The sequence below is a fragment of the Arachis hypogaea genome, chromosome 11 (genome assembly GCF_003086295.3).
Source record: "Arachis hypogaea cultivar Tifrunner chromosome 11, arahy.Tifrunner.gnm2.J5K5, whole genome shotgun sequence".
NCBI classification, from domain to species: domain Eukaryota; kingdom Viridiplantae; phylum Streptophyta; class Magnoliopsida; order Fabales; family Fabaceae; genus Arachis; species Arachis hypogaea.
The window spans coordinates 56,749,730-56,775,839 of record NC_092046.1 but is presented as its reverse complement, the minus strand read 5'-3'; the positions used below and the strand labels follow the sequence as shown (position 1 = coordinate 56,775,839).

The 26,110-nt window shown below is 39.6% G+C and overlaps 1 non-coding gene across 1 annotated transcript; it reads left to right on the top strand.

Moving 5' to 3' along the window:
* The first annotated feature begins 24,054 nt into the window (after nt 1–24,054).
* LOC112724931 (small nucleolar RNA R71) lies at nt 24,055–24,162 on the top strand. The gene has a single exon (XR_003164070.1). It is a non-coding gene; the product is annotated as a small nucleolar RNA R71 (small nucleolar RNA).
* The last annotated feature ends 1,948 nt before the right edge of the window (nt 24,163–26,110 follow it).

The following is a 26,110-nucleotide window of genomic DNA, read 5'->3' as shown; positions in this document are numbered from 1 at the left end:
AGTTGGGGAGACGCGACAGAGGGACAGTCCAATGGTTAGCTACTAGGACTTGTCGGGTTGGCTCTATAACCAACAGATGATATCATCAGCCATTAGGGACAGGCATTCATCATATGCATACTATGTGAATTGTTTGAGATTGTCTGTTTGACTGCATATTACTTGCTATCTGTCTAAATGCCTTATTCGTTCCTATTTGTATATCTCTTGTCTGATATAACTGTGTTTGCTATATTATACTCCTGTTGGTGGTTGGGAGGTCTGAAGGAATTGGAAAGGGAAGTATTAGTTAGACTGAAGAATCTTTAGTTAGATGCCCTTTATGGTTTAGCTTGTTTATAAGCTTTGATTTTATCTGGAGGAAGTTCTAGGATTGCCTTCGGCTTTCCTCTATTATTACATGTTATATATGGGGAACTGTTACAATGCTGGGGACCTCTGGTTCTCACCCATGCGGATTTTGTGGTTTTCAGATGCAGGACGTGAGGTCTCTCGCTGAAGCATGCTGGAGACTTCTGGATTAGCGAAGATTCTTTGTTCTCGGGACTCTATTTTGGTTTATATGTTTTGCTTAGATACTTTTATCTCCATTAAATAATACAAACTGTGATGACTCCTCTTATAGGAGATTTTGGAGAATAGGTTTCTGTATTTGTGTCCCTTTGGGTTTCCTTTGGGGTTTCCTTATTTTATTATATGTATATATTGCTATGCTCGGACCGGTTATCTTCGCAACCGGATTTTGAGTTTGATATTCCCGTTTTTGACACTCTTTCGTATATATATAATCTCGCGTTGGTTTATTCTTGTTCGCTACGTTATCGATCGGAGTGTTGCACTTTTCGAGTTATGATTTTGGTTTTACCCCTTTTTCTTATGAAGGCTCCTAGTTATAATCATTTTCACCATACTATTCGTACTAAATTTTTGTTTTAGAGGTCGTAATACCTTGCCATCTCTGAATTATGACTTAAGCATAAGACTCTGTATGGTAGGGTGTTACATTATGGTATCAGAGCCAGAACCCGGATCGATGTGCCAGCGAGGGCGCTAGGCTCCCTTAGGGGGTGGATTGTAAGGCCCACATCGGTTGGGGAGGAAAACGAAGCATGCCTTATAAGGGTGTGGATACCTCTCCCTAGCATGACGCGTTTTGACGAGTGAGTGTGGGGGACTTCGGCTAGCATCCCTATCGTCAAAGGCAAAACCTTGAGGCCTTGTGTGCCAAAGTGGACAATATCGTGGTAGCGGGTGGTCTGGGCTGTTACAGATGGTATCAGAGCGGTCTTTCCTGTAGAGCCTGAGGAATGGACCGACTATGCCTTAGTTGCATACTCTGAGTGTCTGTCATGCAATAGTCTTGTCGAATGACGAGAATTAGAGCTTTATGCACATGACGATCTATTGATTAACGCCGTTAGTCTTGCATTGCATAATTCTTGGTATTAAGTTTGGCGGGCTTAATACTAGTGAATTATGTATATGAGAGCACTAATGGGTTATCATAGATGATATACGAGTTTTGAGTAAAGCGAATTGTGGGTTTTGGGGACGTTAGAAACTATTTCTCGAGGCTATTCAGTTGTGTGTCTTGAATTCTGTTCGAGTCGACCTGTTCCTTCATGTCCTAACTTGAAGTTCTTGTTTGCTAATCCTCTTGAAAAGTAGTTTGATATTTTCAACTCTATTCCTCTATTCATATGCCTTCTCGATTGATCTTAAGTGCATATGCTTGTTTGAAATCCTTGTTGCATCTATCTTCCTCTGTTTGAGTTCTTTCTGATTCCTGTATTCTTTGATATGGCTTTGAACTGGTCCTAATGCACTGTGCATTTTAACTCCTGATTTCGAGTACATTCTTAGAGAAATTGTTGATTCAGTTTTTCTCTTATTTGATAGTGATTACAGCCAATTTTGAGATTTTTATGAAAATTGCTGTTGAATAGATGTATACTTATCTATATGTGAAACTTTGAAGATTTCTTACACAGTTTAACAACTATTTATTTCTAATGCCTCGCCTGTACTTTTACTGGTTTACTGAACTATATTTACTTTAAATACAAATTTATTTTCTAGTAATTTTGCTATAGTTCCAATACACATTTCATTTGATTATGTATTTGGGGTATTTTTCAAAATTCTGGAAAGGAATGGATTTTTTGCTTTTATTCGGGTTGAGTTTCGTTTGATAAGCTTCACTTAACTTATTTTGAATTGAGTCTGGTTTAGCATACTACATGGTTGATGCCATTATTGTTCTTTAGAAAATGTTGGACTCATGCCTTTCTTATGAGCGAGCTCGTTCCTTCATAAGCTTTTCACCTCTATGAATGTCATATGTGATTCTGTTTTTAATTATACATCTACCTTTTGGAAACACTACAATCAATCTCAACTTTCCTTTCTCTGGTGAATCTCATTCTTATATGAGTTAGTTTGATTCGTTTCAAAAATAGTGCATCATTTGTCCTCTCATTGTCTTTACAAGAGTTTTTAGTCAAAGATTTATCCTTGGAAAAATTACTAATGATTGGGTTGTATTTTCCTATGACTTTTGTATTCTTTTGAATCAATTAAAACTTGTTTGATGTTTCATGCCTAGTGGATCTTGTTTGAACTATCTTGGCTTAAGATCCTTTCTTGCATGGCTTAACTCCTTTTTAGTACATCTTAAACTTCTTGAATGTCCTTCTGAGATGGTGATTTCAAGTATACTTTTGGAGTCTTGTTTTGAATTTTATAAAGCAGATTAAACTCTCTTTGAAGAAGTTCCAAATCAAACTTATTTTTCAGTTGCTTGGTTATAATTGAAATCATTGTTCAATTTTTGACGAAATTGTTTTAAAGTTGACATGCGCTATTTTAAATGAGGTTTTGAAAAGTTTCCTTGTTTAATGGAAACCTGTTCGTTTGTAACGCACCACTAATTTCCTTACCAGATTGTAAGCAAATTTTTATCTCGGAATTTCTTTTCTAAAAAGAGTTTAACTTTCTCTTTCGTCCTTGCCATAAGTTTATACACGCTCGTTTGAATATGGACCTTGAGGATTTTTGAAGAAGCATTTGATTTTTCTTCCGAGTCTTCTGAACTACTTTTGGTTAAGATTGTGCACCTAACTATCTCTCTAAAATATTTGAGGAAATATTTTAGCTCTTAACCAAACCTTTGTACAGTTTGTTTTTAAAACTCTGCATAATCTACTTCAACATGAAGTTGGAGTAGAGCAAAGCCACGTTATTACTTTTGTTTCCCTCTTGAGGAATGTTTGCTATTGAGCTTTTCTTCTAAATTGCGAAGTGATTTTCCGCAAGTTTTCGATTCTTTTATGGACAATGTATTTGGAAGTATTTTTAATCATGCTCTTAAGTTCTGTGAGTTTTGTCTTGGGTTTGAGATATTCTTTTCTGTAAATCTCATACTTCTTTGGCTCAGCTTGAATTGGTATCAAGCTAATGCGTTGACTTTCTTCTTATTTGTCCTGTTGAATTTTCTTGAGCCAAGGGTTATTTTTTAAGTTGTCAATTGAATTGTGTCTAGCAAACTTCATTACTTGAGTATCCTTGTTTATCTGGAATTGGATACATTCTCTCAAATCTTTGAGTACTATCCTTGATATTTGACTCTCCTTTTTGAATCTTGTATTCTTCTGAGTAGACTCGAGAATTGTTTTGATATCACGTGCGACTTATAGACGTAGTAGCGCGATGCGTTAGTTCTTTAAGACGTGATATGTGTATACGGAAGTGGAAGCGGTAGGTGTGCAACTTTATGAGTTGTGGGTGTTTGGTTCCTTGCGAACGGGCTTGCGGCGTTAGGCTTATGATCGGTTTTGGGGATTGAAAAGTGTCTGATGAGGTTGGAAAGTTGAAGCCTTGAGGCTGATATGAGATTAGTGTGCGGATGTTAAGCACGTTGTTTTAACCCCATCCTGTTTTATAGCATTCGATGCCTTACTTTACTATCACATGTTTGAACCATGTCATCTTTTTGCATTAAGCCTATCTGGTAATGTTTACCTGGCAATCACACCCCTACCTTTGTATCCTTATGCATACAACCATCCAAGTATTTGAAAACCGTACATATGTTTATATGTTGAGATATTTTTTGCTTCTTCTTTAAATGTGTTTAAGGGTGAACTGTTATGAAATTTCTTTCGTTTTGTATCAATTTTCGAGGACGAAAATTTTTATAAGGTGGGTAGAATGTAAGACCCAGAACCTTTGAAAAGTCTTATTATGATCAAGTCTCAAATCATATTGTTATTTATAGCCTTAATTTCGGAAATCATTTTTATTAAAGATAATTAAGGCAAGTTTTGATTTATTGAATTTGAGACGAGTTATGATTTTTATCCAATTTTATAATTATTGGGTTTTTTTCTATATTCAGATTATGAATTTGGCAGTTATGAAATAAGAGGGGTTTTACATGATTTGAACTAAGTAATTAATATTTTAAATATTAATACTGCTATTTTGGAAAATGAAGAAATTAAGTATATTATTTCTAATTATTTGGTTGGGACATTTTATTGAAAATAATTTGTAAAATTGATGAGCAAATAGTATTTCTATACATTAATTTTGTTGGATTAAAATTTATTCCAAATTACTATGTTACCCCTACTTTTATTTGAAATTACAAAAGTACCCCTAACCCTAAGTTTCAAAAATGAAGCCCTAGCCCCCCAAACCCAAGCAGCCGCAGCTGCTACCCTCTCTACTTTAAACACACACACACCCAGCCACCAGAAGAGGGAAAGAACGAAACAAAAAGGGAAGTGGGGTGAGGGACAAACGGAGAAGGAAGGAAGGAAGAGAGGAGGGAAGAGCGTCACCGGCGCGTCGGGCTTCACCACTGCCGTCGCGTCGCCGTCGTCAGACCTGCGAGTTGTTACCGTGCCACTGTCGTCTAGGGAGCCACCACCCCAGTTCGTTGCCGCCATTCGTCCTCAGCCTCATCGCGTTCTTGTTCGGCCGCCACTGCTTCTATGTCCTCCAACGGCGCTATTGTTGTCACTGATAAAGCCGCCACGAAAAGGAGGAGAGGGCGCTGCTTCACGCCTCGCCGCCGTCGCTGTTCTGAAAGGAGCTGTAGTCACCGTCGAGCATGATGAGTGAAGGAGAGGGAGAACTCGCGTCTGAGGCTGGGAGGAGGTGTAGTTTCGCCGCTGCTGGGGAAGAGAACACGTCTGGGAAAGGGAACCGGGGGAAACAGTGCACGAAAGGTGCTGTGACGGGAAAGGAATCCACCTGCGTCACCGCTGGAGAGAGGGAGATCAGAACGAGTAAGGAGGAGGAGGGTTGTGTCCGCCACCATTTGAGCTCACCGCTGCGGGTGATGGCAAGCTGAACTGCAGCCAGAAGAGTGTTTAGGCCGCCACAGGTGCCGCTGCCGAGCAAGAGAGCTACGTCTCTATGATACTGACCGACGGGAGTGGTTCTGTGACTTCCGGGACCACCGCCAGAGCCTCTGGCTACTTCTGCCGTTGCCAGAAAACTCTACCGGTAAGGGTTTTGAATTTGATTTTCATTCGTTTAAGATTCCGGAAGCTTTATCGCCTCTGTATGTGGGTTTCAGTTACCAACGCCGGAGTCCGGTCGCCGCTGTCACTTGAGGTGGCTGACGGGCTGCCGCCGAACCGGTTCAAGAGACCGCCGCTGTTCGGTTCAGCCGTTCCTTCTTCGGTAAGTATGTTTCGGAAAGCCTCGCGTTAGTATTTCGTTATGTTTGGTTAATGAATATGAGTTTTGGTAACGTGGGGTCGAGTCCTAATTATTATATGTTACGAATAGTGTTGATATGGTTATTGCGAAAGTGGTTGGAAGCTGAGGTTTTGGTTGCCGTCAATTCGGGTCAAGGCAGAAAGGACTTGATGAGGCGTTTTGGTTATGGATTTGTGTTTTGAGGTAGGGGCGCTTTCCGAAAACTATAGTTTATTATTGGAATTATTACATATGGGTGCTGATGTGAAGATGTGTATTTGGTGACTGTATCAGTCCTATGTATTGTTTGGTTGATTTGTATGATTATGGGTGTTTGTTTGACTGGATTGTTGTGTGGTTTTGTGAAACGAAATGCTTTTCAAGTTGATTCTTTTAAAGCTTTGAGATCGAGTTTAATCCGTTGAGAATTGAATTGAGTTAATTTTATTGAGAATGTGAAAAATAGAATCCACTCTTGAATTCAGCCTGGCCTGCTTCAAATGATCTGGTTTTTGATGAATGATTGTTATTGAACCGTTTCTTTGAAACTTTAGAAATGAGTTTATTCGGCTGATAATAATGATTTAATTTTTGAAACGGTTTTCTTAAAATATGGTATTGAGATTAACTGTTGGATTTTGGCTTGCCTTTGAATCGATTTTGGATTTTGGACTGTTGGAAAAAGATTGTGGAATGGTTTTGTTGGGACCCGGACCGGGTGGCAAAGTCCAAGTTTTAGGGGAGATGCTGCCGAAATTTCTATAAAATCCGAGTCTTTATTGAAATGTTGTCTGGGAAAAATGATAAGCTGAAGGCTTCTACTATTTTAGTTGAAATATCAAGAAAAGGATGATTCATGCTTTTGAAATGAATTATTAAAGAGGGAATTGTGATTTAGTCTTGCTTCTTAAGAAAGGTATTGTATCTTTTTCAAGAGAAAGTTATTTAGATGAAACTTATGTTTTAAAGCTGTTTTAAATATGACAAGGGCAATGCCTTTGAATTTGACTTGAGGGTTTCAATTAGAGGAGTTTCAATGATGTTGAAAGAACCTAAATGTCTATTGACAAGTTTCATTTTGAAATGTTTTGAGAAAGGTTTTAAGTACTCTTTGAACTCTAAATTCTTGCAAGACTAAAATAATTTTGAACAGTTGAAACGTTCTAGAATTTATCATGAGGGTTGAAGTTGGTTTTGCCTAAGTAAAGGAAACGGCTTGAAAGAAGTAAATGATTACGTGACTCTGTTTGGCTTAGATCCTATTTTATTACTCAAATCGGAAAGCCAAGGTTTTAATGATTTTAAATGAATTTGGTGAAATGAGTTATGCTATTCTCCCCTAAAGACTTGGGACCTTGCCGATAAACTTTGTTATAAAATCCCATTGTTGGATGGATGATTTTGAATGTTTCAAAATGAATCTTTAACTTTCCATGGTTATGGAAGTTTTGAAAAGAGGATGCCGAGAGTGGCATGGTTTTAAAAGGGGAATTTACCTTGAGTAAAAGTGGCTTATGAGCCTGAGATGATTTGAGAAATGAGATCTTTAAAGCCAAGGCTGAAAAGAGTTGGAACTTAATTTCAGAGTGAAATGATTTGGGAAAAAGTGATTTATGGCTTAAATGCCGATTTTATGAATTGATGATGTTGAATGTGGAAGTGCTGTTTTGTTGTGAGCCAGAATGGCTGTGTATGATTATAAATATTGGTTGGTTCTGGATTGAACCGTGAGTCAGAATGGCTGTGTATGATATGAATATTGGCTGGTTCTGGACTGAACCGTGAGCCGGATGGCTGAGATGGATGTTGATCCATGGATGAGATTGAATGCATGTATATGCTGAATCATTGATAAATGTGAATGTTGCACTTCCACTATCGGAGATAAGAGTTTCCCTGGGAGAAAGCAGTGGCTAGCCACCACGTGCTCCAGGTTGAGACTCGAAGCTCTTTTGACCCTATATCGTCAGGGTGGCCGGGCACTGTGAAAGCCCCGGATGAGCTCACCCCCATAAATATTCACCAGTGAGGGTGATGGATATGGATCATAATTATGATCAAGTTTATATTGAGTATAACTCGAGTTGGGAAGACACGACAGAGGGACAGTCCAATGGTTAGCTACCAGGACTTGTCGGGTTGGCTCTATAACCGACAGATGATATCATCAGCCACTAGGGACAGGCATGCATCATATGCATCTATGTGACATTGTTTGCGTGTGCATATTGTACTTGGTTTGCCTATGTGATTACTTGAGATTAACTGCTATTTGTTCTATTTGCTGTAACTGTTTGTTTGTGCTTGAACTTTCTATCTGTGTTTGCAACTGGGACTCTGTTAGATCGTGGCGATTGGTTGTTGGTTGGATTGTTTGGGCCTAGGGCCGTGGTTGAATTGAGATGGACCGATGGTTGGTTTTGGTTTTGTGGTTATGGTTTGGAAATGTGTGAAAGGCTAATTTAGTTCAGCATAGATAAACCTTTTGAAATGTTTTTGAATATTGTTTTAAATGAACAGTTTCCTTTTTCAGAAAAGGATTTCAGATTTCTCTTTTATTGTAAACCTTTGTTTTTGAAAAGGGGCATAAGATAGTTATTAATCACTGGTATGGTTTATCTTCACGTATCCTATTACAGTAATTCCCAAAAACCCTCTACTGAGAACCCTTTCGAGGATGATGTTCTCACCCCCCTACATTTTTTCCCTTTCAGGATATGGGCGCAGAAGTCACGAAGAGTTTATTTAGTTGTTGAAATGCTCTGTATTGCTTTAGATTATTACTTGTTGTACCCTCGCCTTTATCTTGATATATTCTGTAAGAGGGATAGGAATTGTATTGGTTAATGCTTGTAATGTTATTTATATATATATATATATATATATATATATATATATATATATATATATATATATATATATGGATGTACTCTTTGTGAGTCTTTGTAAGTTGTATGGTATCTATGGATGTATGTTATCAAACAAAAGTATTTTTTGGAGCGGCTTTGCGGTTTAAAGTTTTAAACAGGCTCATATTTTAGTATTAAATAGTATAAGTGTCGTCGTAATGTCCGAGCTATCAGAGTCACGCAGCCGGAAGCGTGAGCTTTGGTAGTTAGGGTGTTACATTATGGTATCAGAGCAGTCCTTCTTGTAGAGCCTGAGGAATGGACTGACTATGCTTCAATTGCATACTCTGAGCGTTTGTCATGTACTAAGTCTTGTCGAATGACGAGGATTAGAGCTTTATGCACATGACGGTCTATTGATTAACGCTGTTCGTCTTGCATTGCATAATTCCTGATATTATGTTTGGCCAGCTTAATACTAGTGAATTATGTATATGAGAGCACTAATGGGTTATCATAGATGACGTACTAGTTTTGAGTAAAGCGAATCGCGGGTTTTGGGAACCTTGGAGATTATTTCTCGAGGCTATTCAGTTGTGTGTCTTAAATTTAGTTCGAGTCGACCTGTTCTTTCATAGCTTAACTTGAGGTTCTTGTTTGCTAATCCTTTAGAAAGGTGGTTTGATTTTCCAACTCTATTCCTCTATTCATATGCATTCTTGTTTGATCTTAAGTGCATATGCTTGTTTGAAATCCTTGTTGTATCTATCTTTCTCTGTTTGAGTTCCTCTTGATTAATGTATCCTTTGATATGGCTTTGAACTTGTCCTAATGCACTGTGCATTTTACTCTGGATTCCGAGTCCACTCTTAGAGGAATTATTGATTCAGTTTTTTCTCTTATTTAACGGTGATCACAGCAAATTTTGATATTTTATAAAAATTGCTGTTGATTAGATACATACTTATCTATATATGAACTTTGAAGATTTCTTATACAGTTTAACAACTATTTATTTTTAATACCTTACCTGTGCTTTTACTGGTTTATGGAACTGCATTTACCTTAAATTACAATTTGACTTTCTAGTAATTTTACTATATTTCTAATGCACATCTTCATTTGATTATTTATTTGGATATTTAAAAAAAATTTGGAAAGAAAGAATTTTTCACTTTTATCCCGGTTGAGTTTCGTTTGGTAAGCTTTACTCAACTTATTTTGAATTGAGTTTGATTTAGCATGCTATATGATTCATGCCATTGTTGTTCTTTTGAAAGTGTTGGACTCACAGCTTTCTTCTTATGAACGGACTCATTTTCTCTTAAGCTTTCCATCTCCATGAATGTCATGTTTGACTTTATTTTTAACTAATCTTTTACATCTTGTGAACATTACCATTGATCTTGGTTTTTCCTCTCGTGTGAATCTCACTCTTATGTGAGTCAGCTTGATTTGTTTCAATTTCGTGCATCGTCTATCCTCTCATTATCTCTACAAGAGTTTTTAGTCAGATTGTCTTTTTCTATGAATTTTGTATTCTTTTGAATCAATTGAAAGCTTGTTTGATGTCTCATGCCTAGTGGATCTTGTTTGAGCTATCTTGGTTTAAGATCCTTTCTTGCATGGCTTGACTTCTTTTTAGTACATCTTAAACTTCTTGAATGTTCTTCTGAGATGGTGATTTCAAGAACACTTTTGGAGTCTTGTTTTGAACCTTTTAAAGAAGTTTTGAAAAGAGGATGTCGAGAGTGGCATGGTTTTAAAAGGGAAATTTACCTTGAGTAAAAGTGGCTTATGAGCCTGAGATGATTTGAGAAATGAGATCTTTAAAGCCAAGGCTGAAAAGAGTTGGAACTTGATTTCAGAGTGAAATGATTTGGGAAAAAGTGATTTATGGCTTAAATGCCGATTTTATGAATTGATGATGTTGAATGTGGAAGTGCTGTTTTGTTGTGAGCCGGAATGGTTGTGTATGATTATAAATATTGGTTGGTTCTGGATTGAACTGTGAGTCAGAATGGCTGTGTATGATACGAATATTGGCTGGTTCTGGACTAAACCGTGAGCCGGATGGCTGAGATGGATGTTGATCCCTGGATGAGATTGAATGCATGTATATGCTAAATCATTGATAAATGTGAATGTTGCACTTCCACTATCGGAGATAAGAGTTTCCCTGGGAGAAAGCAGTGGCTAGCCACCACATGCTCCAGGTTGAGACTCGAAGCTCTTTTGACCCTATGTCGTCAGGGTGGTTGGGCACTGTGAAAGCCCCGGATGAGCTCACCCCCATAAATTTTGATCTAGAGCTTCGATTGTCGCACCGTTTACGGCCACACGTTCACCACGGAGAGCTCTACAAAACTCATACAATCAATCTTGAGGTAAGCCACGTTTTGCTCTTCGAATGTCCAGCTTTGATTTCGAGTTTCATGAGCAAAAATGTTGAGATTTTGGGCTCTTTGATGTTATAGGACCCAACTCTCTTGAAAGAGAAGGTTAATCTTGTCTCCTTGGACCTTGGGTGTGGTAAGATTCTCAACCCTAGTGTAATTTGGTGTTCTATGATGTTTGGGTATTGAGATGTTGTGTATGGGTATGATGATTGTGGCTTAGGTTGTGTATATGTGAATATTGGGGCTTGACTGAGACCTTGGATAGCTTGAAAAGGGATTTTTGGTGGTAAAAATCTGTTCTTGGAGGTGTTGAGACCTAGAAAACTTGTGGACAAGTGGTTTGGAAGTGCTCAGGTTGAGCTTGGAAAATCGGCTAAGGTATGGTCTCAGTTTCTCGTATCTAATATGTAATGTGGTAGGAAATACTTAGGCTAGAGGCCCTAAGATAGGCATTGAATTGATGATGTTGTTGAATGGTTGAGATATATGATGTTATCATATATGTGATTATGAATATTGATGCCTTGATTGTGTGATATATGAGAAACTGCATGTTGTGATATATGCTTGATGAATGATTGAGGTTGAATTGGTGGGTGGTACCATGTTGATGGTGAGTATGATGATGATTATGTATAATGATGTTTGATTTGGAAATGGTATTATTGGAAATTGGGATGAGGAAGGATGTGTGATATGATATTGTGTTTGCCCTGTAGCCATTTGATTGAGAAGTGTTAAAATGGTTGGACGGTGGTTTTTGGGAATTTTGGTAAAGTGTCAATGTGTGAGTTGAGGATGTCTTGATGTTGATTTTGGTACATTTTGATTGATTTTGAAAAAGGCAAAATTGGCATGTTTTGGTTGATTTTGAAAAGAGTTGAAAATGGTTTGTTTTGAAAATGGCACCTTGTGGTTTTGTATGAAAACATGGTTTTCGGGCATGTTTTGACGAGACATAACATGGACTACGGATCCCCGTTTTGTACCAAACTTGTTTAGAAATGAAATTGGATCCGGGATGTCCACGCTGCTGGAAGAACGGGCAGAAAATGATTTAAAATGAGAAAGTTATGTCTGTCGGAAGATTGGAGGTTGAATCTGTGAATTCTGCAGCTTTTAACTTAAAAAATTTTTAGCAGAATGACCCTCGGTGCGTAGGCGCACTTGGCGCGTACGTGCCATTCTTCAAGAAAGCACCATCCACGCGTGCGCGTGGTGTGCGCGGGCACGTCGATGCGCTGCACCAAATGCCCAGCAATTTTCCCGAGAGTTGTGCCAGAGTTGTGCCAGTTTTGTGCCTGGGGCGCAAGAGCACCCACGCGTACGCGCGGCTTACGCTTGCGCGTCGTTTGGCTATTTTCCAATCCGCGTGTCCACGCGTATGACGCTTGCGCGTCGATGAGTTTTGTGGCCATCCACGCGTGCGCGTGGAGTGCGCGTACGCGTGGCCCTGTTTTCATCCCAAAGTTGATTTTTGAGTTTTAAAAGCCAAATTTCATACTTTTAAGCCTCCAATCTCACCACTTATGTCTTAAATCATTATGATATGCCTAGCAATGAGACAAGGAGCTAGTGAATGTGGTAACTTGCGAGTGAAGCAAGGGAAAAATGAATGATCAATGAGGATCAAAGATGATTATGTGAGATGCGGAGGATGGCGGTGGAAGTGCTTGTTATGCCATGGGCCGAAGGGCCGTAATTGTTAATGAATTGGCTGGTTATGGATTTAACCCTGAGCCGGATGGCTGGATTATTGCCGTGTTACGGCAGAGCCATGATTATGGCCAAGTATAAATGCATATATGCTGTTGAATGAATTGTGAATGTTTACACTTCCACTATCGAAGATAAGGGTTTCCCTGGGAAGAAGCAGTGGCTAGCCACCACGTGCTCCAGGTTGAGACTCGAAGCTCTTTTGACTCTATGTTGTCAGGGTGGCCAGGCACTGTGAAAGCCCCAGATGAGCTCACCCCCATAAATATTCACCAACAGAGGACGGACTGACTATGCTTCTGTGCATTCTTTGTATGTGTGTTATGTGCTGTTAGTATATCTACTTGATATAGTTGGCATAAACTTTCATGAGCATGCATTTGGGACTTTGAAGCACTAAACTTCTGATATTGAGATTGATCAACTTAATATCGATTGTTTGGTGTGTATAGGAACCAGATGGCGCCTCGTGGACGCGGTAGAGGCCGTGGTAGAGGTCGTACTAATGCTCGTGCGCCGGAGGTTAACCCTAATGACCTGGTGAACTTTATGACTGCGTTGGAGAATATGGCTGCTTTATGCAAGCCACTGCTAAGTCTCTTGGTCAACAGATGAACAACCATGGTAATGACGGAGGTGGAGTTCAGGGCCCGATGACACTGGCAAACTTTTTGATGGTTAATCCACCTAAGTTCAAGGGAACCACTAGCCCGACTGAGGCCGATACATGGTTTCAGGCCATGGAACGAGCACTGCAAGCGCAGGTGGTACCTGAAGGGCAGCGTGTGGAGTTTCCTACCTATTTGCTCACTGGGGAAGCGTCGCATTGGTGGCAAGGAATCCGACGCCTCCTGCAACAGGGTGACGATTATATCACCTGGGATGTCTTCCAAGGGGAGTTCTATAAGAAGTACTTTCCGACTTCTGCTAGGACGGCCAAGGAGCTTGAATTATTGCAGCTGAAGCAGGGTACTATGTCCGTATCTGAGTATACTGACAAGTTTGAGGAGCTGTTCAGATTCTCTCGTATGTGTCAAGGTACTCCGGTGGAATACGAGGAATGGAAGTGCGTTAAGTATGAAGGAGGACTCCGGAGTGATATTTTCAGCTCAGTGGGACCAATGGAGATCAGAACTTTCTCCGAGTTGGTGAACAAGTGTAGAGTTGCTGAAGAGTGCGTGAAGAAGGCGGCTGCTGAGAGAGAGAGTCACAAAGGATCATTCCCACAGAACCGAGGGAAGAGCCTTGCACCTAGAGGTCCACCTTTCAAGAGGAGAGGTTCTTTTAAGAGGCCCAACAGCAACAACTCCCAAGAGAAAAGGTTTGGGAAGCAGCCTCAGAATGATCAAGCTTGTACTAGGTGTGGAAGTCACCATCCGGGAGCACCATGCAAGGCCGGATGGGGTTTGTGCTACAATTGTGGAAAGGCGGGGCATAAAGCCGCAAATTGTCCGAAAAAAGAGAAACAAGGTGCTGGGAAAGCACAGCAGACTGGTCGGGTGTTCACCACTTCAGCTATAGGTGCTGAGGGATCTGAGGCACTTATCCGAGGTAACTGTGAAATAGCTGGTCAAACTTTAAATGCTTTATTTGATTCGGGAGCATCGCATTCATTCAGTGCATTTGAGAAAGCCCATGAGTTAGGATTGAAGACCGTAACCTTAGGTTATGACCTAAAAGTGTATAATGCTACCCATAAGGCCATGGTAACTAGGCTAGGATGCTCGAAAGTTTCGTTTAGGTTCAGGCAGCGTGATTTTGTCCATAATTTAATCTGCTTACCGATGATCGGTATTGACCTTATCTTGGGATTGGACTGGTTATCTGAGAATCATGTCCTGCTTGATTGTTCTACAAAGTCGGTGTACTTTATGCCGGAAGATACAGAAGGGCCGGCCGTGGTGAATAATTATTACTTGAATTCGATGATAGTGAACTGTTCCGGAATCGAATGTCAGGGTATCCTGTTGTTAACCGCGGGTGTTTCGGGTGATGATCAAAGGTTGGAAAAGATTCCGGTGGTGTGTGAGTTTCCGGAAGTGTTTCTCGATGACATTGATGAATTTCCACCTAATCGAGAGGTCAAGTTTGCTATTGAATTGATGCCTGGGGCGGGACCAATCTCAAGTGCTCCTTATAGAATGTCACCGTTGGAGATGGCCGAGCTAAAGTCTCAGTTAGAGGATCTGTTGGGTAAGAATTTTATTCGACCAAGTGTTTCACCGTGGGGTGTGCCAGTGTTACTGGTAAAGAAGAAAGATGGGAGTATGCGGCTCTGTGTGGATTATAGGCAGCTGAACAAGGTCACGATAAAGAATAAGTACCCATTGCTGAGAATTGATGATCTCATGGATCAGTTACAAGGAGCTGGGGTTTTCTCCAAGATCGATTTGCGATCCGGTTATCACCAGATAAGGGTGAGAGGTGAGGATATCCCTAAGACCGCTTTCAGGACTCGTTATGGTCATTACGAGTACACTATAATGTCTTTTGGGTTGACGAATGCCCCTGCAGTATTCATGGATTATATGAATAGAGTGTTCCGTCCGTTTCTGGATAAATTCGTTGTTGTCTTCATTGACGACATACTAATTTATTCCAAGACTGAAGAAGAGCATGCAGAACACTTGAGGATCGTGTTGCAGATCCTAAAGGAGAAGAAACTCTATGCAAAACTGTCTAAGTGTGAGTTTTGGAAGAGTGAGGTGAAGTTTTTGGGTCACGTGGTGAGTAAGAAAGGGATAGCTGTAGATCCAGCTAAGGTGGAGGCTGTGATAGATTGGAAGCAACCAACCACAGTAACTGAGATAAGGAGTTTTCTGGGCTTAGCTGGCTATTATCGAAGGTTCATCAAAGGCTTTTCACAATTAGCCTTGCCGTTGACAAAGTTAACCCACAAAGACACTCTGTTTGTTTGGACTCCTGAGTGCGAGGATAGCTTTCAGGCATTGAAGAAAAAGTTGACCACTGCACCTGATTTAGTGTTACTTGAGTCGAGCGAGCCTTTTGAGGTGTACTGTGATGCCTCATTAAAGGATCTAGGGTGCGTGCTGATGCAGCATCATAATGTGGTGGCGTATGCCTCACGACAGTTGAGACCTCATGAAGTTAGTTACCCTACGCACGATTTGGAACTCGTTGCGGTCGTGTTTGCCTTGAAGGTGTGGAGGCATTATCTCTATGGGGTTAAGTTCCAAGTCTTCTCCGATCACAAGAGCTTGAAATATCTCTTTGATCAGAAAGAGCTTAATATGAGGCAGAGAAGGTGGATGGAATTATTGAAGGACTACGATTTTGAGTTGAATTACCATCCGGGAAAGGCGAATGTAGTGGCGGATGCATTAAGTCAGAAGTCGTTATATGCGGCTTGGATAATGCTTCAAGAGGAGAAGTTGCTCAAGGGATTCGAGAGTCTAAAAATTGGTGCTCAAGAAGTATCTGGAACTTTGTGTTTGAGCCGATTAGAAATCTCAAGTAACTTTAAGTCTAAACTTCCAAAGGCTCATGAAAATGATGAAGCGTTATGGAAGGTGTTACCGACTATCGAGCAAGGAAAATAGTGGAGAGTGTCGGAAGGAAAAAGATGGGTTATGGAGATTCAAGGGTAGGATCATTGTGCCGGATGTTGGCACTTTGAGACAAGATATCTTAAAGAAGGCACACAAAAGCGGATTCTCCATTCACCCGGGAAGTACTAAGATGTACCATGATTTAAAGGCGATGTTTTGGTGGCCGGGTATGAAGAATGATGTGGCGGAATATGTTTCAAAGTGCTTAACCTGTCAAAAGGTAAAGATTGAACATCAAAGACCTTCCGGAATGTTGCAACCTTTAGAGGTTCCGCAATGGAAGTGGGAAAGTATTGCAATGGACTTTGTGTTAGGATTGCCAAGTACTAGGACTGGTTTTGATGCTATCTGGGTGATTGTGGACCGACTGATGAAATCAGCCCACTTTTTACCCATTCGGATGACTTACACCCTTGAGGAACTAGCACGGTTGTACATAAAGGAGATTTTGAGACTTCATGGCATACCGGCTACTATAATCTCTGATAGAGATCCTCGCTTCACTTCGAGGTTTTGGAGTGCATTTCAAAAAGCTTTCGGAACCTGATTAAGCTTGAGTACAGCCTACCATCCTCAGATAGATGGTCAATCCGAGAAGACGATCCAAACACTAGAGGATATGTTGAGAGCTTGTGTTTTCGACCAACCGGCGAGTTGGGATCGGTATGTGCCGTTAGTGGAGTTTGCATACAATAATAGTTACCATGCGAGCATTAGAATGGCTCCGTATGAGGCCTTGTATAGGAGAAAATGTCAATCTCCGCTATGTTGGTATGAAGCTGGAGAGAAAGGCTTGTTGGAGCCGGAGATGATAGCTGAGACCACTGAACAAGTAAAGAAAATTTGAGATAGGATAATTACGGCGCAGAGTCGCCAGAAGAGTTACGCTGATCAGAGGCAGAAGCCCTTGGAATTTGAGGAAGGAGATCATGTTTTCCTTAAGGTTACTCCAACCACAGGAGTAGGTAGGGCAATTAAAGCAAAGAAGTTGAATCCTCGGTACATTGGTCCATTTCAGATCCTGGAAAGGGTTGGACCGGTGGCATATCGGATGGCTCTACCACCTCATCTTTCAAACCTGCACGACGTGTTTCACGTGTCGCAACTTCGGAAGTACACTCCTGATGCTAGCCATGTGTTAGAACCTGAATTGGTTCAGTTAAGAGAAGATTTGACGCTTCCAGTGGCTCCAGTCAGAATTGATGATTGGTGTGCGAGTGAAATCGTGATCATTCCATTCCTTGGTAACGGCGCTAAAAACTCAATACGCACGTTCATGATCTTATATCTGTTTCACAACTTCGTACAACTAACCAGCAAGTGCACTGGGTCGTCCAAGTAATAAACCTTACGTGAGTAAGGGTCGATCCCACGGAGATTGTCGGCTTGAAGCAAGCTATGGTCACCTTGTAAATCTTAGTCAGGCGGATTAAATTGATTTTATGAATTGATAAGTAAAAGATAAATAAAATATAAAATAGGATAGTGGTACTTATGTAATTCATTGGTGAGAATTTCAGATAAGCGTATAGAGTTTTTATCGTCCCTCTGATCTCTGCTTTCCTGCTGTCTTCATCCAATCAATCCTACTCCTTTCCATGGCAAGCTCTATGTAGGGCATCACTGTTGTCAATGGCTACTTCCCATCCTCTCAGTGAAAATGGTCCAAGATGCTCTGTCACGCATGGCTATTCATCTGTCGGTTCTCGATCATACTAGAATAGGATCCATTGATCCTTTTGCGTCTGTCACTACGCCCAGCACTCGCGAGTTTGAAGCTCGTCACAGCCATCCCTTCCCAGATCCTACTCAGAATACCACAGACAAGGTTTAGACTTTTCGGATCTCAGGAATGGCCATCCATGGGTTCTAACTTATACCACGAAGACACTAATAACTCGGACTCGGTCCCCTGTATTAGATATCCAAGAGATATCCATTCAGTCTAAGATAGAACGGAAGTGGTTGTCAGGCACGCGTTCATAAGTTGAGAATGATGATGATTGTCACGATCATCACATCCATCATATTGAAGTGCGAATGAATATCTTAGAAGCGGAATAAGTTGAATTGAATAGAAAAACAGTAGTACTTTGCATTAATCTTTGAGGAACAGCAGAGCTCCACACCTTAATCTATGGTGTGTAGAAACTCTACCGTTGAAAATACATAAGTGATGAAGGTTCAGGCATGGCCGAATGGCCAGCCCCCAAAACATGATCAAAGGATCAAAAGATAATCCAAAGATATGTAAATAAAATAGTAAAAAGTCCTATTTATACTAAACTAGTTACTAGGGTTTACAAAAATAAGTAAATGATGCAGAAATTCACTTTCGGGGACCACTTGGTGTGTGCTTGGGCTGAGCTTGAAGTTTACACATGGAGAGGTCATTCTTGGAGTTGAACGCCAGTTTGTAACGTGTTTCTGGCGTTGAACTCCACTTTGCAACCTGTTTCTGGCGTTTGACTCCAGAATGCAGCATGGAACTGGCGTTGAACGCCAGTTTACATCATCTAAACTCGGACAAAGTATTGACTATTATATATTTCTGGAAAGCCCTGGATGTCTACTTTCCAACGCAATTGGAAGCGTGCCATTTGGAGTTCTATAGCTCCAGAAAATCCAGTTTGCGTTCAGGGAGATCAGAATCCAACAGCATCTGCAGTCCTTCTTCAACCTCTGAATCTGATTTTTGCTCAAGTCCCTCAATTTCAGCCAGAAAATACCTGAAATCACAGAAAAACACACAAACTCATAGTAAAGTCCAGAAATGTGAATTTTGATTAAAAACTAATAAAAATATAATGAAAACTAATTAAATCATACTAAAAACATACTAAAAACAATGCCAAAAAGCGTATAAATTATCCACTCATCACAACACCAAACTTAAATTATTGCTTGTCCCCAAGCAACTGAAATTCAAATAGGATAAAAAGAAGAGAATATACTATAAATTCCCAAATATCAATGAAACTTAGCTCCAATCAGATAAGCGGGACTTGTAGCTTTTTGCCTCTTGAATAGTTTTGGTATCTCGCTTTATCCATTGAAGTCCAGAATGATTGACATCTATAGGAACTTAGAATTCAGATAGTATTATTGATTCTCCTAGTTCAGTATGTTGATTCTTGAACATAGCTACTTTTTTAGTCTTGGCCGTGGCCCTAAGCACTTTGTTTTCCAGTATTACCACCGGATACATAAATGCCACAGACACATAACTGGGTGAACCTTTTCAGATTGTGACTCAGCTTTGCTAAAGTCCCCAATTAGAGGTGTCCAGGGTTCTTAAGCACACTCTTCTTTTGCTTTGGACCTTGACTTTAACCGCTCAGTCTCAAGTTTTCACTTGACACCTTCACGCCACAAGCACATGGTTAGGGACAGCTTGGTTTAGCCGCTTAGGCCAGGATTTTATTCTTTTAGGCCCTCCTATCCACTGATGCTCAAAGCCTTGGATCCTTTTTATTACCCTTGCCTTTTGGTTTTAAGGGTTACTGGCTTTTTGCTCTTGCCTCTTGGTTTTAAGAGCTTTTGGCTTTTTCTGCTTGCTTTTTCTTTTTTTTTCTATATATTTTTTTCGCCATTTTTTTTGCAAGCTTTCTGTATTCACTGCTTTTTCTTGCTTCAAGAATCATTTTTATGATTTTTCAGATTATCAAATAACATTTCTCCTGTTCATAATTCTTTCAATAGCCAACATATTTAACATTCTTAAACAACAACTTCAAAAGACATATGCACTGTTCAAGCATTCATTCAGAAAACAAAAAGTATTGTCACCACATCAAAATAATTAAACTAGTTTCAAGGATGAATTCGAAACCATGTACTTCTTGTTCTTTTGTAATTGAAACATTTTTCATTCAAGAGAGGTGTTGGATTCATAGGACATTCATAACTTTAAGGCATAGACACTTAAATACTAGTGATCATGAAGACAAAAATATAAACAAACATAAAGCATAAAAATCGAAAAATAGGAAAATAAATAAACAAGGAGATTAAGGAATGAGTCCACCTTAGTGAGGGTGGCGTCTTCCTCTTCTTGAAGGACCAATGGTGCTTTTGAACTCCTCTATGTCTCTTCCTTGTCTTTCTTGCTCCTCCCTCATAGCTCTTTGATCTTCTCTAATTTCATGGAGGATGATGGAGTGCTCTTGATGTTCCACCCTTAATTGTCCCATGTTGGAACTTAATTCACCTAGAGAAGTGTTGATTTGTTCCCAATAGTTTTGTGGAGGAAAGTGCATCCCTTGAGGCATCTCAGGGATTTCATAGTAAGGAATTTCCTCATGCTCATGTTGAGGTCCATGCTCTCTTGTTTGCTCCATCCTTTTCTTAGTGATGGGCTTGTCCTCTTCAATGAGGATGTCTCCTTCTATGTCAATCCCAGCCGAATTGCAGAGGTGGCAAATGAGGTGAGGAAAGGCTAACCTTGCCAAGTTGGAGGACTTGTCCGCCACCTTGTAGAGTTCTTGAGGTATAATCTCATGAACTTCCACTTCCTCCCCAATCATGATGGCCCGGTCTATAGTAACTTCAGACCGGTTGCTAGTAGGAATGATTGAGCGTTGAATGAACTCCAACCATCCTCTAGCTACTGGTTTGAGGTCAAGCCTTTTTAGTTGAACCGGCTTATCTTTTGAGTCAATTTTCCATTGAGCTCCTTCCACACATATGTCCATGAGGACTTGGTCCAACCTTTGATCAAAGTTGACTCTTCTAGTGTAGGGGCGTGCGTTCTCTTCCATCATTGGTAGGTTGAACGCCAACCTTACATTTTCTGGACTGAAATCTAAGTATTTCCCCCGAACCATGGTGAGCCAATTCTTTGGGTTCGGGTTCACACTTTGATCATGGTTTCTAGTGACCCATGCGTTTGCATAGAACTCTTGAACTATTAAGATCCCGACTTGTTGAATGGGGTTGGTGAGGACTTCCCAACCTCTTCTTTGGATCTCAAGTCGGATCTCCGGATACTCATTCTTTTTTAGTTTGAAAGGAACCTCAGAGATCACTTTTTTATTGGTCACAACTTCATAGAAGTGGTCTTGATGAACCTTAGAGATGAATCTCTCCATCTCCCATGACTCAGAGGTGGAAGCAATTGCCTTCCCTTTCCTCTTTCTAGAGGTTTCTCTGGCTTTAGGTGCCATAAATGGTTATGGAAAAACAAAAAGCAATGCTTTTACCTCACCAAACTTAAAATGGTTGCTCGTCCTCGAGCAAAAGAAAAGAGAAAGAAGTAGAAGAAGAAGAAAAATGGAGGAGATGGAGGGAGAAGGTGGATTCGGCCAAGGGGAAGAAAAGAGGGTTGTATTGTGTGAAAATGAAGAAGGAATGAGGGGTTTATATAGGAGTGGGGAGGGGTTAGGGTTCGGCCATTTAGGGTTGGGTTTGGGAGGGAAATTATTTTGAATTTAAAGGTAGGTGGGGTTTTTGGGGAAGAGATGATGGAGGTGAGTGGTGAAGAGGTGATTGGAAAGATTGATTGAGTTGATTGGTGAGGGTTATTTGGGGAAGAGAGTTATGAAAAGGTGTGAAGAGGAGAGAAGAAGTAGGTGGGCCTCCTGTGGGGTCCACAGATCCAGTGGGGCCAAGGACTTTAATCATCCCTGCTCCAATTAGGCGTGTAAACGCCCTCTGTAGGCAATCTTGGCGTTTAACGCCAGATTGCAGCATGTTTCTGGCGTTAAACGCCACTTCCATGCTTGTTTTGGGCGTTCAACGCCAGTCTGCAGCATGTTTCTGGCGTTGAACGCCAGTTTTCCTTTGGGGTGCATTCCTGGCGTTTAAACACCAGAATGCTGCTTCTTTCTGGCGTTTAACGCCAGTTTCATGCTCTGTTCTGGCGTTAAATGCCAGCCAGATACTCTTTACTGGCGTTTAAACACCAGTAAGCCCTTTCTCCAGGGTGTTCTGTTTTCAATGCTGTTTTTCATTCTGTTTTTGATTTTTTGTAGTTTTTGTAACTCCACATGATCATCAACCTAATAAAACATGAAATAACAAAGACAAAATAAAATGAAAATGATTAAATAACATTGGGTTGCCTCCCAACAAGCGCTTCTTTAATGTCAATAGCTTGACAGTGAGCTCTCATGGAGCCTCACAGATAATCAGAGCAAGGTTGGGACCTCCCAACACCAAACTTAGAGTTTGGATATGGGGTTCAACACCAAACGTAGAGTTTGGTTGTGGCCTTCCAACACTAAACTTAGAGTTTGACTGTGGGGGCTTTGGTTGACTCTACAGTGAGAGAAGCTTTTCATGCTTCCTCTCCATGGTTACAGAAGGAGATCCTTGAGTTTTAAACACAAGGTAGTCCTCATTCAGTTGAAGGACCAATTCTCCTCTGTCCACATCGATCACAGCTCTTGCTGTGGCTAGGAAGGGTCTTCCAAGAATGATGGATTCATCCTCATCCTTCCCAGTGTCTAGGATTATAAAATCAGCAGGGATGTAAAGGCCTTCAACCTTTACTAGTACGTCCTCTACTTGTCCATAAGCCTGTTTTCTTGTGTTGTCTGCCATCTCTAGTGAGATTCTGGCAGCTTGCACCTCAAAGATTTCCAATTTCTCCATTAAAGAGAGGGGCATGAGGTTTATCCCTGACCCAAGGTCACATAGAGCCTTCTCAAAGGTCATGGTGCCTATGGTACAAGGTATTAAGAACTTTCTAGGATCCTATTTCTTCTAAGGCAATCTCAGTTGATCCAGATCACTCAGTTCATTGGTGAGCAAGGGCGGTTCATCTTCCCAAGTCTCATTACCAAATAATTTGGCATTCAGCTTCATGATAGCACCAAGGTACTTGGCAACTTGCTCTTCAGTAACATCTTCATTCTTTTTAGAAGAAGAATACTCATCAGAGCTCATGAATGGCATAAGGAGGTTCAATGGAATCTCTATGGTATCTAGATGAGCCTCAGAGTCCTTTGGTTCCTCAGAGGGAAACTCCTTATTGATCTCTGGACGTCCCAGGAGGTCTTCCTCACTGGGGTTCACGTCCTCTCCCTCCCTTGCAGATTCGGCCATGATGATCAATTCAATGGCCTTGCACTCTCCTTTTGGGTTTTCTTTTGTATTGCTTGGGAGAGTACTAAGAGGGGTTTCAGTGACCCTTTTACTCAGCTGGCCCACTTGTGCTTCCAAATTTCTAATGGAGGACCTTGTTTCATTCACGAAACTTAGAGTGGCCTTAGATAGATTAGAGACTATATTTGCCAAGCTAGATGGATTCTGCTCAGAACTCTCTGTCTTTTGCTGAGTGGATGATGGAAAAGGCTTGCTATTGCTAAACATGTTTCTTCCACCATTATTAAAGCCTTGTTGAGGCTTTTGTTGATCCTTCCATGAGAAATTTGGGTGATTTCTCCATGAGGGGTTATAGATGTTTCCATAGGGTTCACCCATGTAATTCACCTCTGCTATTGCAGGGTTCTCAGGATCATAAGCTTCTTCCTCAGAAGATGCCTCTTGAGTACTGTTGGATGTAGCTTGCATTCCATTCAGACTCTGAGAAATCATATTGACTTGCTGAGTCAATATTTTGTTTTGGGCCAGTATGGCATTCAGAGAATCAATTTCAAGAACACCCTTCTTTTGATGCGTCCCATTACTCACAGGATTCCTCTCAGAAGTGTACATGAACTGGTTATTAGCAACCATGTCAATGAGTTCTTGAGCTTCTGTAGGCATTTTCTTTAGGTGAATGGATCCACCTGCAGAAGTATCCAATGACATCTTAGCTAATTCAGACAGACCATCATAGAATATATCCAGGATGGTCCATTCTGAAAGCATGTCAGAAGGACACTTTTTGGTCAGTTGCTTATATCTCTCCCAAGCTTCATAGAGGGATTCACCTTCTTTCTGTCTGAAGGTTTCAACATCCACTCTAAGCTTACTTAGCTTTTGAGAAGGAAAGAACTTGGCTAAGAAAGCCGTGACCAGCTTATCCCAAGAGTTCAGGCTATCTTTGGGTTGAGAGTCCAACCACACTCTAGCTCTGTCTCTTACAGAAAATGGGAAAAGCATAAGCCTGTAGACCTCGGGATCAATCCCATTGGTCTTAACAGTATCACAGATCTGCAAGAATTCAGTTAAGAACTGAAAAGGATCTTCAGATGGAAGTCCATGAAACTTGCAGTTCTACTGCATCAGAGAAACTAATTGAGGTTTCAGCCCAAAATTGTTTGCTCCAATGGCAGGAATGGAGATGCTACTTCCATGTAAATTGGAATTAGGTGCAGTAAAGTCACCAACCATCCTCCTTGCATTATTATTATTTTCGGCTGCCATCTCCTCTTCTTGTTTGAAAATTTCTGTAAGGTTGTCTCTGGATTGTTGTATTTTAGCTTCTCTTAGTTTCCTTTTCAGAGTCCTTTCAGGTTCAGGATCTGCTTCAACAAGAGTGTTCTTGTCCTTGCTCTTGCTCATATGAAAAAGAAGAAAATAGAAAATAATAGGGATCCTCTTTGCCTCAGTAAGGAGAGGTTCCTTTATGTGAGTAGAAGAAGAAAAGAATGTAATGTAAAGAAGAGAAGAGGAAAAACTCGAACACAGAGAGGGAGGTGGTGTTCGAATTTTTTGGATGGGAGAAAAGTGTTAGTAGATGAATAAATAAATAGAAGGAGATGAGAGAGAGAATTTCGAAATTTAATAAAAATTAAAATTTAAAGTTAAATTTTGAAAATAAAAACAAAAAAAATTTTAAAATTAAACTTAGAATTCGAAAATTAAATTGAATTAAATTTAAAATTAAAACTAATTAGTTAATTAAAATGAAATTTTGAAAAAGATGGAATTTTTGAAAATAAGAAAGAGGATTAGTTAGCTAGTTTTGAAAAAGATATGATTGAAGCAAAAAGATAAAATTGATTGAAAAAGTTTTGAAATTTGTTTTTGAAAAAGATATGATTGAAATTTAAAAAGATATGATTGAAACAAAAAGATAAGATTTGAAAATCAATTTTAAAAAGATAAGAAGTTAGAAAATTTTGAACTTAAATTTGAAAAATATATGATTGAAATTTTAATTTGAAAAATATTTGAAAAGAAAATTAAAAAAATTTGATTTTGAAAACTAAAGTTGATTACTTGACTAACAAGAAACTAAAAAGATATGATTCTAGAGTTTAAAGATTGAATCTTTTTTAATAAGCAAGTAACAACTTGAAATTATTCAATCAATCATATTAAATGTTAGTAAAGATTTTGAAAATTAAGAAATAAAATAAGAGAAAAAAAGATTTTGAAAATCAAATTTAAAAATTTTTCGAAAATATGAAGGTAAAATGAAAAAGATTTGATTTTTGAAAAAGATTTTGAAAAAATAAGATTTTTAAATTGAAAATTTGATTTGAATCATAAGAAACAATTAAATTTAAAAACTTTTTGACTAAATCAAATCATATTCTCGAAAATTTTGAGTAAAATAAGGAAAAGATATTTTTTTATTTTTGAATTTTTTATGAAGAAAGAGAAAAAATGAAAAAGACTCATAACATAAAAATTATGAATCAAAACACACAATGCATGCAAGAACACTATGAATGTCATGATGAACACCAAGAACACTTTGAAGATCAAGATGAACATAAAGACTTATTTTTTTCAAAATTTTTAATGAAAGAAAAACATGCAAGACACCAAACTTAGAAATTTTCAAACTTCAAAAACTAACAAATTAAAAGTGCATATGAAAAACAAGAAAAGACACAAAACAAGAAAATATGAAGATCAAACAAGAAGACTTACCAAGAACAACTTAAAGATCATGAAGAACACTATGAATGCATGAATTTTCGAAAAATGCATAAATTTTTAGAAAAAAAATGCAATTGACACCAAA